The sequence below is a fragment of the Saimiri boliviensis genome, chromosome 9 (assembly GCF_048565385.1).
Source record: "Saimiri boliviensis isolate mSaiBol1 chromosome 9, mSaiBol1.pri, whole genome shotgun sequence".
Classification (NCBI taxonomy): domain Eukaryota; kingdom Metazoa; phylum Chordata; class Mammalia; order Primates; family Cebidae; genus Saimiri; species Saimiri boliviensis.
Window position 1 is genome coordinate 318,778 of NC_133457.1, and position 11,310 is coordinate 330,087.

Here is an 11,310-nt window from a genome sequence, read left to right on the forward strand (position 1 = left end):
GCATCCATCGCACCGTCATCTACATTAGGGATTTCTCCTAATGCTATCCCTCCCCAATCCCCCACTTCCTGCTATTCCTCCCCTAGTCCCCCAACCCCCAGGCTACAGTGTGTGATATTTCCCTTCCTGTGTCCGTGTGTTCTCGTTGTTCAACACCCACTTATGAGTAAGAACATGCAGTGTTTGGTTTTCTGTTCTTGTGACAGTTTGCTGAGAATGATGGTTTCCCGTTTCATCCATGTCCCTGCAAAGGACATGAACTTTTCTTTCTTATGGCTGCATAGTATTCCATGGTGTGTATTTGCCACATTTTCTTTATCCAGTCTTATCATTGATGGGCAGTTGGGTTGGTTCTAAGTCCTTGCTATTGTGAATAGTGCCACAATAAACATATGTGTGTATGCATCTTTATAATAGAATGATTTATAATCCTTTGGGTTTTAATGGGTAGCAATGGGATTGCTGGGTCAAATGGAATTTCTATTTCTAGAACCTTGAGGAATTGCCACACTGTCTTCCACAATGGTTGAAATAACTTACATTCTCACCAACAGTGTATAAGCATTTCTATTTTCCACATCCTCTCCAGCATTCATTGTCTCCTGATTTTTTAAGTGTTCAAGGAAATAAGAGAGGACACAAACAGGTGGAAAAACATTTCATGCTCATGGTTAGAAAGAATCAATATTGTGAAATTGGCCATACTGCCCAAAGTAATTTATAGGTTCAATGCTATCTCCCTCAAACTACCAATGACTTTTTTCACAGAATTGGAAAAAAACCACCTTTAACTTCATATGGAACTAGAAAAAGAGCCCGCATAGCCAAGACAATCCTAAGCAAAGAAACAAACAAGCAAACAACAACAACAAAAAACAAAGGTAGGGGCATCACACTACTTGACTTCAAACTATATTACAGGGCTACTATAATCAAAACAGCAATGGTACTGGTAGTAAAACAGAGATATAGACCAATGGAACAGAACAGAGATCTCATAATGAACATCACACAAAAACAAACATCTGATCTTTGACAAACCTGACAAAAACAAGCAATGGGGAAAGGATTCCCTATTTAATAAATGCTGTTGGGAAAACTGCCTAGCCATATGCAGAAAGCTGAAACTGAATCCCTTCCTTACAACGTATACAAAATTAACTATAGATGGATTAAAGATTTAAACATGAGGCCTACCACCATAAAAACTCTAGAAGAAAACCTAGGCAATATCATCCAGCACATAGGCATGGGCAAGGACTTCATGACTAAAACACCAAAAGTAATGATAACAAAACCCAAAATAGACAAATGGGATCTAATTAAATTTAAGAGCTTCTGCACAGCAAAGGAAACTGTCAATAGAGTGAACCGGCAACCAACAGAATGGGAAAACATTTTTGCAATCTACCCATTAGACAAAGAGCTAATATCCAGAATCTATGGAGAATGTAAATTTACAAGGAAAAAACAAACAACCCCATCAAAAAGTGGGCAAAGAATATGAACATACCAACACACATATGAAAAAAAGCTCATCAGCCAGAGCAATGAGGCAAGAAAAAGAAATAAAGGGTATTCAAATAGGAAAGGAGGAAGTCAAATTGTCTCTATTTGCAGATGACATGATTGTATATCTAGAAGACCCCATCGTCTCAGCCCAAAATCTCCTGAAACTGATAAGCAACTTCAGCAAAGTCTCAGGATACAATATCAACATGCAGAAATCACAAGCATTTCTATACACCAAAAACAGACTTAAAGAGAGCCAAATCATGAACAAACTGCCATTCACAATTGCTACAAAGAGAATAAAGTACCTAGGAATACAACTAACAAGGAACGTAAAGGACCTCTTGAAGGAGAACTACAAGCCACTGCTCAACGAAATAAGGGAGGATACAAACAGATGGAGAAACATTCCATGTTCATGGTTAGGAAGAATCAGTATCGTGAAAATGGCCATACTGCCCAAAGTAATTTACAGATTCAATGCTATTCTCATCAAGCTACCAATGACTTTCTTCACAGAACTGGAAAAAAACACCTTAAACTTCACATGGAACCAAAAGAGAGCCCACATAGCCAAGTCAATTTTAAGCAAAAAGAACAAGGTGGGAGGCATCACACTACCAGACTTCAAACTATACTACAAGGCTACAGTAATCAAAACAGCATGGTACTGGTACCAAAACAGAGATATAGACCAATGGAACAGAACAGAGACCTCAGAGGCAACACAACATATCTACAACCATCCAATCTTTGACAAACCTGACAAAAACAAGCAATGGGTAACGATTCCCTGTTTAATAAATGGTGTTGGGAAAACTGGCTAGTCATGTGCAGAAAGCAGAAACTGGACCCCTTCCTGATGCCTTACACTAAAATTAACTCCAGATAGATTAAAGACTTAAACATAAGACCTAACACCATAAAAACCCTAGAAGAAAATCTAGGCAAAACCATTCAGGACATAGGCGTAGGCAAGGACTTCATGACCAAAACACCAAAAACATTGGCAACAAAAGCCAAAATAGACAAATGGGACCTAATCAAATTCCACAGCTTCTGCACGGCAAAAGAAACAGTCACTAGAGTGAATCGGCAACCAATAGAATGGGAAAAAAATTTTGCAGTTTACCCATCTCACAAAGGGCTGACATCCAGAATTTACAAATAACTAAAACAGATTTACAAGAAAAACACAAACAAGCCCATTCAAAAGTGGGTGAAGGATATGAACAAGACACTTTACAAAAGAAGACATACATGAGGCCAACAAACATATGAAAAAATGCTCATCATCACTGGTCATTAGAGAAATGCAAATCAAAACTACATTGAGATACCATCTCATGCCAGTTCGAATGGCAATCATTAAAAAATCTGGAGACAACAGATGCCGGAGAGGGTGTGGGAAATAGGAGCACTTTTACACAGTTGGTGGGAGTGTAAATTAGTTCAACCATTGTGGAAGACAGTGTGGCGATTCCTCAAGGACCCAGAAATAGAAAATCCCATTACTGGGTATATATCCAAAGGACTATAAATCGTTCTACTATAAGGACACATGCACACAAATGTTCATTGCAGCACAGTTTACAATAGCAAAGAACTGGAACCAACCCAAATGCCCATCAATGATAGCCTGGACATATACACCATGGAATGTTATGCAGCCATCATAAACGATGAGTTTGTGTCCTTTGTAGGGACACGGATGAACCTGGAAACCATCATTCTCAGCAAACTGACACAAGAGCAGAAAATCAAACACCGCATGTTCTCACTCATAGGCGGGTGTTGAACAATGAGAACACATGGACACAGGGAGGGGAGCCTCACACACTGGGGTCTGTTGGGGGGAACTAGGGGAGGGACAGTTGGGGGTGGGGAGTTTGGGAGAAATAGCATGGGGAGAAATGTCAGATATAGGTGACGGGGAGGAAGGCAGCAAATCACACTGCCACGTGTGTACCTATGCAACAATCTTACATGTTCTTCACATGTACCCCAAAACCTAAAATGCAATTAAAAAAAAAAGAAAAAAAGCTCATCACTGGTAATTAGAGAAATGCAAATCAAAACCACATTGAGATACCAGTTCACGCCAGTTAGAATGGCAATCATTAAACTTTTAGCACTGCTTTTGCTGTATCTCAGAGGTTTTGAGACGTTGTGTCACTATTATTTTTTTTTGTAAATTTCCATCTTTATTAACCCAAAAATCATTCAAAAGTACATTATTTATTTTCCATTTATTTGTACAGTTTTGAGAGTTCCTTGTGAAGTTCATTTTCAGTTTTATTCCAATGTGGTCTGAGAAGATATTTAATGTGACTTCAATTTTCTTAAATGTACTGAGGCTTGTTTTGAAGCCTATTGTATTGTATATGTTAGGAATGTTTTATGTGCTTATAAAAATGTATATTCCACAACTGTTGCAAAGAATATTCTGTAAATATCTGTTAAATTTTATTTGTTCTCGCGTACAGTTAACACATGTTTTTTCTTTGTTGACATTCTGTCTGATGACCTGTCTGCTTCTTTCAGTAAAGTATTGAAGTCCCCCACTATTATTACGTTGCTGTCTATTTTGTTTCTTAGGTCTAGTAGTAATCACTTTATAAATCTGGGAGCTCCAGTGTTAGCTGTATATGAAATAAGGATTTTAATATCTTTTTTTTTTAATTATCTTTATATGTTCTTATTATCTTTTTAAAACTTTTTTTGCTTTAAAACCTGCTTTGTCTGATATCAGAATAGCCACTGCTGCTCACTTTTGGTTGCCATTTATGAGACATGAGAAGAAACACAAAAATGTAATCCAGGCTGGGTTTGGTGTCTCATGCCTGTAATCCCAGCACTTTAGGAGGATTAGCAAGCAGATCACGAGGTCAGGAGTTGAAGACCAGCCTGGCCAACAAAGTGAAACCCCACCTCTACTAAAAATATAAAAATTAGCCAGCCGGGTGTGGTGGCACATGCCTGTAATCCCAGCTACTCAGTGAGGTGGGAGAATCCCTTGAACCCAGGAGGCAGAGGTTGCAGTAAGACAAGACCATGTCATTGCACTCCTGCCTGGGTGACAGAGAGACTCTGTCTCAAAAAATAAAAAATAAAAAATTAAGATGGATAAAAGCCCTGAAACTATAAAAATCCCCCTCCCCAAAATAGAATTTGTGTGGATATTAGCATAGGCAAATAGTCTATGACCAAGTCCTTAAGACCAAATGCAACAAAAACATAAATAGACACATGGGATGCAATTAGACTAAAAAGCTTCCACACAGGAAAAACAAAAAACAACAAAACAGAGTAAACAGACAACCTAAAAAATGGGAAAAATATTTGCAAGCTGTGCAGCTAATAAAGGGCTAATATCCATAATCTACAAGAAACTCAAACCACTCAACAAGAGAAAAACAGCCCCACTAAAATGTTGGCAAACAACATAAACATTTTCCAAAACAAGATATACAAGTGACCAAAAAACACATAAAAAATACTCAACATCACTAATGAGAATCAAAATCACAACGATACACCATCTTACACCAGTCACAATGGCTATTAATAAAAAGTCTAAAAACAGCAATGTTTGCAACAATGTAAAGAGAACCTCATCCTTTGTTGCTGGAAATGTAAATTAGTATTAATTTATGACGATCAGTATGGAGATTTTTCAAAGAACTAAAAATAGAACTATCATTTGATATAGCAATACCACTACTGGGTATGTACCCCAAGGGAAATGAATTATATAAAAAGTTACCTGCACATTTATGGTTACTGCAGCACTATTCGTAATAGCAAAGATACGAAATCAGCATAAATTTTCGTCAATGAAAGACTGGATTTTTTAAAACTGTGGTTTTATACAATGGAATACTACTCAGTCATAAAAAACAAAATCGTGTTTTTTTGTGGCAACATAAATGGAACTGAAGGTCACTATTCTCAATAAAATAACTCAGACGCAGACAATGAAATACTACATGTTCTCACTTACAAGTGAGAGACAGACAATGGGTACACACCAACATACAGTGTGGAACAGTAGACATAAAAGACCACAAAAGTGGGAGGGTGAAAGAGGGGAAAAAATTTAAAATCTATAGGGCAGAAAGTTCACTATTTGGGTGATAGGTGCACTAAAACCACAGGCTGCATCACTCTGCAATACATGCATATGAGAGACTTGTGCTTGGACTCCCTAAGTACGTTGAAATGAATTCATTTTTAAAAACATTCTGTAATAATACACATAAAATGACAGTTGATAAAAGTTGACTTACATGTTAACTCTTAAGATCTTGGTTACCTTTGGGGAGGAGGAAAGCAAAAAATGATTGTTAGAGCCATCACAGTGCACAAAGAGGCTGACGAATAACAAAAAGAAGAATTCCGACTCCACTCTAGAGATTTAGTGGCAGTGGTAACAAACTGCTTAATTTGCTCCCAGCTGCACCCGTATTTCATCCTACCTGGACACATACATAAGACAGCTGCCTCTGTGAGGGACTAGCACATAGACAACATCCTGCCAGTAAGTTTTGGGATGAATACATGTACTAATGGGTAGATACTGCCATAAGATTGCTGCAGGTTTTCTCTTGCAAAAGGGCAAAGCAAACAGCCCCCATTAATGGTTTGGAGTAAGTCAGCATCATGTATGAATACCCAAGATGTATTGATAGGGAGTAAGACACATTTCACTGGACATAATATCCAAGGTTGAGCCATATAATCCCCAAGTAGGAAAATTTATTGAAAGAAAATAAATAGTATTTTGAAGGCACAGTTGCAAGCAACCTCACTATGGAACACCTTGAATGAGTGGGTGAGACTTTGACTCAAGTCATTAGAAAATGTAATTTGGTTCCAAAAATATAGAGCTGGCACCATACCAATAACTAAGGACCACTGTAGAGAAGGGCCCATTCATCTGAGCGGTAAAGTTCAAACAGGCACATTTCTATTGAAGCTGCTAAAAGGTTAGTGGCAAAAGTTATTTAGAATTCCCCAAGCTCTCAAGCCAGAGAAGGGGACATTTGAATGGGGGCTGTCCTGACAACTTCTCCCAGGTTAGATAAGTTATTTCTTGCCAGAGACTGAGGAATTGCCTGGACAGAAAAAGTATTCTGCATTAATCCTGTTGGAGTTTGGGCCAAGATGCTCCACATACCAACACACTGGAACACGGTCCCTTTTAAATGGCACTCTGGTTGACCATTTGACATAGTCCTTTTTAGTCCCTGTAACTTTACAAATATTACTAATACCTTCAGCCCCAAGGCAAGATGTTTGCTATGCACCTTCCAACTCACAATCCTTGGGCTGCTTATGCCATAACAAAGATGAAACCACCACAGTAATTTCACTTGATGGAGAAGAACTGCTACAAGTCCCTACCTGCATTTTTAGTCTTTTTTCCTTCTGCTGCTCTGCCTTACAAAAGGCTTCTCAGTTTGGATCCTGAGAAACATGGTGTCCACAGAGATTATTAATTTTGTGTCTTATACTTAATAAAAATTCTGCCTCTTGATGTTTGTATTGTTGCTTTGACCTCTGCTTACAAGTAGAAAACAAATTGATGCAATGTGTCACCCACACCATCAAAATAACTGCAGCAGCTCTGCCCCTGGAGGCTCAGGAACCATCACTGAACAGGTGGGTATGTGAGACTGCAAAAGCTTGATTAAAGAGGTGGAGTCTGAACACAAAAATGACTTTACCTACACAGTGTTAACGTCTGGTTAGCCCAATCCTATGAATGTCTCCTGAGTTCTAGTGTCCCTAGTGTAAGAACATGTACTCTTGCTTGTGGACCAAAGCAAACTTGATGTTGTTGCAGGAATTAGAGGCTATGACACACAAAGCATTCTTGCCAGTTCTGAATGGTTGACTTTGTCTTGCACAGAGCACACAGATTTCTTTAATTATTGCATATATGCCTTTGGTCTGGAAAGTAACAGTGCAGAGATTTACCTGTCTTGTAATCAACAAAGAGCATGCTTATGTATTTAACTTTTGTCAATAAATCCACAAATACTGACACAACAGATGTTCTGCCTCCTTTGGTTTCTTGGCATTTGGGGACCATTTTGCGTATATGTCCATTTCATGGAACTCACAGTTAAGATAAACATATTTCTTTACAGATACAGTTTTGCAGAAAGAGTAATAACCATTTAATCAACTATACGATGCTTTCATTATACAATCAAATGTATCAGATAGTTGATAACATATTTTACTCAGAAGAATCTCAGGAAATGTAGTAGTTTTGAGTTTTTCTTGAAAAATTGTGGCAACATAAACGGAACTGAAGGTCATTATTCTCAGTGAAATAACTCAGACACAGAAGTGCTTCTGGATGTTTCCACTGTGTAGACAGAAAATTTTAACAGACCAGTACCAACAAGCTAAGTTACATCCCTTATTGCTGGGGGTGATGAGCTTTCCATCCAAAGCAGCGATGTTAAACCTAACAGGTTTCTTCTTCTTTTTTTTTTTTTTTTTTTTCGTTTTTTGAGATGGAGTCTCACCAAGGCTGAAGGGCAGTGATGCAATCTCAGCTCACTGCAACCTCCGCCTCCTGGGTTCAAGCGATTCTCCTGCCTCAGCCTCCCAAGTAGCTGGGATTACAGGCACGTGCCCCCACACTCGGCTAACTTCTGTATTTTTTTTTAGTATAGCTGGTGGTTCAACATGTTGGCCAGGCTCATCTCAAACTCCTTACCTTAAGTGATCCACCCACCTCGGCCTCCTGAAGTGCTGGGATTACAGGCATGAGCCACCAGACCAGGCCAACCTAAACGGTTTTTAAAACAATCCCCATCTTTAGGTTGATTTTTGGAGGCCTAGTCCCTTAAATGTTTTGGTGAAAATGTCCCGCCAGACACATGCCTGGGAATATTGGGGCTTTTCTCTCTGTCCTAAGCAGATCTGGCAGCTCAATGATTCTCCCTCATGTCTCAGTTTCTACTTCCACCAGAAAGGAGCCGGCGCGGTCGGCGTTTTTCAGGAAACCACAGCCCACGATACGCCCCGCAGAGCTCAAGTTCTGCATGGGGGCCCCACGCAGCACACGTCTCCCAAGGCTGCTGAACTGGCGCTCGGTCTGCAGTCAGCAGAGGCCAGTGGCACAAGGTGCAGCGTTTCAGACAGACGCCAGGCCAGTTCCTGCAGCAGTTTAGAAAAGCAGGTCTCCCCCTGGGTCGGAGGAGGCGCGAGGCTCAGGAAAGACGCTACGGTAAGGGCAGAAGCCGACACCAAGCTGCGCAGCGGGAAGTGGGGACGCCAGACTCGGGCAAGAGCCAGGTGTGCTTTGCAAGGAACACCGTATGCACTGTCCACTCCCATCGAGAGAGGGCAGTAGGGGGTCAACGGGCAGGATTGGTTTGCGAGGTGCACACTGCCCTGGCGCAGGAAGCTCAGTGCCTGGTGGGATTGTAGTCTTACAGCCTTGTGACCAAAGGGGCAGGCGTCGTTAAGAGACTGCAACTCCCGGCATGCGCGGCGAGGGGCGCAGCTTCCCTGCCCCACACGCCAGGTCTGTGCCCCGACCCCAAGCCCGGAGCATGCTGGGACTGCAGTTCTGTAGCCATGCAAACAAGAGGCCGGCAGCGGTTAAGAGACTACAGATTCCAGCATGCCTAGCGCGGTGCGATGTGTTTCGTCCCTTCCCCAAGGGTTCGCCCGGCCCCCTAAACCTGAGCATTCTGGGATTGTAGTCCTGTATGTAGCCTTGCCGCCTGCCGGCTAGGAGAAGTTAAGGCTGCAGCTCCCAGCACGTACGGTGAAGGCACCGAGTAGGCGCTGCCTCTCTGCCCATCAAGATCAGTTCCCCAGTGCCCAGGGAATCCTGGTTGTTTCCAAGTCTTTCCTGCCTGCGGGAAGTGAGCGTGGCCAGGGCAGTAGATTTCAACTTACGACTGTGACAAGCCTTTCCCCGAAATGCCGGCTTCCTGACTTATGTGGAAGCTTCATTTCTCACAAATCTGCAAGGGACCACGAGCCTCTCACAGCCTGCTCAAGGTTGCCATAGTCAGGTTTACCTCCCGCAGCTGGGCACACCCCCAACTCCCCTCACCCCGTCCTTTCCCTCATCCCTGCCCCTTCTCGCCCCTTCTTCTGTCCTACCCCCCTTCAGACATGGGTAGTGTAGCCCCTCTGCAAAGATGTGGCTAATGTTCCGTGGGCCTTGCATTTGGCATTTTGGGAGCCCAAGATGGAAGCAAGCTCCCCGGTGAGTGTCTGAAACCGTCTGTTCGCTGCCTAAAATGAAAATACCCCATCTCTGGTAAATTTGCACTTGCCTTTTTCAAAGCCACCTTTCCCCTCTCTCTGGGCTGTCACAAATCTTCCCCTGCACCGTAGCAACAACCCTTGGACCCCCCAGGCTGGCTGCATGCCCCACACCTGGGTCAGGCCTCTCACAGGGGCTCTCCTGCCACTGTGACAAGGAGGAGAAAACCTCACTGTTAGGAACAAACTGCCTCAGAAAACCTCCTCCGCGCGAGCTGACCCCTTTCCTGACTCTGACTGATCTGCAGCTGCATTCCTGAACCCCTACCTAGGCGCCACATCAAGGCTGCCAGACTTACTGCAATTAAGCAAAGCCTGATTAAAGCCAGTCAGGCAGCTCGAGGGAGGACGGAAAACATGTGTTATCCATATTTGTAAATTCCCGTTTAACACATATCTGTAAAAAATCCTCGTTTCTCTCTTTTTTTTTAAAAAAAACTGCCACCACCAAAGTCACAGAATGATGTATTTTGTAGGTCTGTTATAAGTCGACAAACTATCTCTGTGCCTGTTACCAGCAGATAGGTCACCTCAGTCGTCAAACTCCCTGATGCCTCTCTCACTCCATATAAACCCCTCATTTTGTAAGCTCGAGGCTGCCTCCTCTGATTGTTATGGAGCAGCTCGGCAGGTTAATAAAACTTGCTTGTCTATTCTCCTTTCTCTCAGCCACCCTTACACTCACAGGGGCAAGGCCTGACCCCTGCTGCATCTACTCAGCAAACATAGCTGCACAGAGAAAAGACCCCCCAAGCCACTTTGCTGGCCACATCCACCACTTCTCTAACTCCCCACAGGCTTTTTCCCAGGACTTCGGTGTCCTAGTGTTAACACAGGCCAATAGGTCCAAACGTGACCCTTGGTCTTTCCCCAAACATTAGGAAAGTTTGTGTACTGAGGTAATGGACAATGCCTTTAAGCACTTAATAGGGATTCCTTGGAAACTCTTAATAACCCTTCAAAAGTATTCCTTTGGAACCACTTTTAGTAATTTGCTGGTCAAGCACAACAGTAACAATTATCTTAATTCATACACACACACACACACACACACACACACACACACACACACACACACCCCTACATCTGCATCTACATATACGTACATTTTTTGAGACAGTTTTACTCTTGTCACCCAGGCTGGAATGCAATGGTGCGATGTCGGCTCACTGCAACCTCTGCCTCGTGGGTTCAAGTGATTCTCCTGCCTCAGCCTCACCAGTACCTGAGATTACAGACACCCACCAACACACCCACTAATTTTAATATTTTCAGTAGAAATGGTATTTCACCATGTTGGTCAGGCTGGTGTGGAACTCCTGACCTCAAGTGATCCGCCTGATTCGGCATCCTAAAGTGCTGGGATTACAGGCGTGAGCCACTGCACCGGGCCCCATATTTTCTTTCATTTTTTCAGGTTCACTCCAAGTAATTTATACTGTACATTTCTGAAGCTGAAGTAGGCACAGCTTCAATTCTGTGCAGGGAGGATGC